The sequence below is a fragment of the Brachyhypopomus gauderio genome, chromosome 17 (assembly GCF_052324685.1).
Source record: "Brachyhypopomus gauderio isolate BG-103 chromosome 17, BGAUD_0.2, whole genome shotgun sequence".
NCBI lineage: Eukaryota > Metazoa > Chordata > Actinopteri > Gymnotiformes > Hypopomidae > Brachyhypopomus > Brachyhypopomus gauderio.
The window spans coordinates 18,630,419-18,632,918 of record NC_135227.1 but is presented as its reverse complement, the minus strand read 5'-3'; the positions used below and the strand labels follow the sequence as shown (position 1 = coordinate 18,632,918).

The following is a 2,500-nucleotide window of genomic DNA, read 5'->3' as shown; positions in this document are numbered from 1 at the left end:
GTTAACACAGTGAATCACACAGTTAGCACAGAGAATCACACAGTTAGTACAGTGAATCACACAGTTAGCACAGTGAATCACAGTTAGCACAGTGAATCACACAGTTAGCACAGTGAATCACACAGTTAGCACAGTGAATCACAGTTAGCACAGTGAATCACAGTTAGTACAGTGAATCACACAGTTAGCACAGTGAATCACACAGTTAGCACAGTGAATCACAGTTAGTACAGTGAATCACACAGTTAGCACAGTGAATCACACAGTTAGCACAGTGAATCACACAGTTAGCACAGTGAATCACAGTTAGCACAGTCAATCACACAGTTAGCACAGTGAATCACACAGTTAGCACAGTGAATCACAGTTAGTACAGTGAATCACACAGTTAGCACAGTGAATCACACAGTTAGCACAGTGAATCACACAGTTAGCACATCCCTCCCTGTGCACTGCACTGGCTCTGTTTCTGCCCCAGCCGATGTTCTGCCCAGCACTGCACACCACGGTTCCTTCATGTTTCTGTAGAGGTGAGTAGGTGCAGACTCAAGCTCATCCCTGTCAAACCAAAACCTTTTTTTCTCAAGCTTCAACTTCAGCAGTGTGAGAACCCCCCCCTCACACCCTCTCTTCTGCAACCCCCCACCCCTACCCCCTTGACTGGCCCCCCTCTCCAAACCTCCTTCTTACCTTTTCTTTAAACAATCCCACCCTCCTCCACTTATCTCTACTTCTTTAAACAATCTGTCCTTCTCTCCTCTCCCCTTCTCTCCTCTCCCTCTCTCTCCCTCTCCCCTTATCTCCTTCTCTCCTTCTGTCTCTCTCTCTCACTCTTGAACAGACTGGCCCACACACTCACTCAATGAAGTTGCTGGAGCACATACCCCCCCATCACCCCCCCCCTGCTCAGCCAGTGTTCCCTACCAGACACACTCACTGAATTGTTTGTTAATAGTCCAATTAGATAATTGCTATCCTTCTCCCCTTGTGTTCTCTCTTTCCCATAAAGCACTGAAAGGCTTTGGGCAGGGGGGGCTCTGAGGGGGGTTCTGAGGGACGAGGGCTTCTGGCCCAGTAAGGTGACAAGAAGGCCCTGAGCACACAGCTATTGGCTTGAATTGAATCATTGTAGCCTAATCAATGGTCTTATTGGATTACCCACCACTGTGCTTCTCCCATATATTGTTGCACTGACAATGAAAATAGCTGAAAGTGCGGAGTGTGTGTGTGAGTGTGTGTGTGTGTGTGTGTGTGTGTGAGTGTGTGTGTGTGTGTGTGTGTGTGTGTGTGTGTGTGTGTGTGTGTGTGTGTGTGTGTGTGTGTAAAACCGGCTGGAAGGAAGGTGTGTGGGTGGGAGGTGCAGCCAATGCTTCTTGAGTATGTGTGTGTGTGTGTAAGTATGTGTGCATATGTGTGTGTGTGTGTGTTTGCGGGGGCTAAAGGCTGGTTTTTAGGTGCCGTTTTTTCCTTGTTTTGCTTGTATTAACTAAAGGTTCTGTGGTTGGTTGCTTCTCCGGTGTGTGTTGGTGGGTGTTCGTAAAAGTCCTGCTTTTTAAGATGAGAACCTGCTTATAGATGTCATAGTTGATCGGAAGTTTTTTTTAAGGTTCTGAGTGCTTGCGGAGACCCTGCGGACTGAGCACCTGTGTTCCTGCCAGAGTGAGTGGGTCAGAGTGAGTCGGTCAGGAGTGAGTGGGTAAGAGTGAGTCGGTCTCTCTGCCAGTGGGTGTTCATAGTTGCTCGTCTTCTCCCTTTTGTCAGTCTGTGCGCTGTGAATTCCGACCAAAGTGGATTTTCATTTTTTTTTTCATTTTTTCTTTTTTCCCTTTTGTATCCTATGTCTCTCCGCCTCTTTCACTCAATCAAATCCTGTTCCTCTCTCTCTCCCTCTCTCTCTCTCTTTCTCTCTCTCTCTCTCTCTCTCTCTCTCTCTCTCTCTCTCTCTCTCTGTGTCCATGTCTGTGTGACTCTGGCACTCTCAGACTGGAAGAGAGCGGTGTGAATTGTTGTGGGTTGGTTGTGCTGTGACCAGGCTAATCGTGATCTTAGACCACAGCCCGATGCAGAGTCCACCCTGCTAGGACTGTGACACTCTGGGAACTGAGAGACTGGCCGCCCGCCGGACCCCCGGGCTCGATGTAACTTTCCTGGAAGCTCTTCTCTTTCTGACTGTGTCGGGAGTGTGAGCGTGTGAGAGAGAAAGTGTCTATGCTCGCTCTTTTTGCGATCCAAGACCAATCATTTGACCGGGATCCTGTGTGTGTGTGAGTGTGAGTGAGTGTGAGTGTGTGTGTGTATGTGTGTGTGTGTGTGTGTGTGTGTGTGTGTGTGTGTGTGAGAGGACGCTTGTACAGCGGTCGTCCACAGCGTACCCCTCCATTAGTGCAGCATATATTTCCCCAAACAATTTAGCACATTCAGGAGGTTACGCAAATCTGAAGGCAACAAAATTACGGTAATCATCTGAAACACGCGAGCATGCGTCCGTCCGCCGGTCTGA

General features: G+C 48.4%; 1 protein-coding gene across 1 annotated transcript in view; it reads left to right on the top strand.

Annotated features, from left to right (window-relative positions):
* The first annotated feature begins 1,975 nt into the window (after window positions 1-1,975).
* Window positions 1,976-2,500, top strand: part of vax1 (ventral anterior homeobox 1) — a 12,115-nt gene continuing 11,590 nt past the window's right edge. Inside the window, exon 1 of the mRNA XM_076979143.1 lies at window positions 1,976-2,500. This exon is cut by the window's right edge and continues 571 nt beyond it. The gene's annotated coding sequence lies outside the window, so the exon portion shown is untranslated.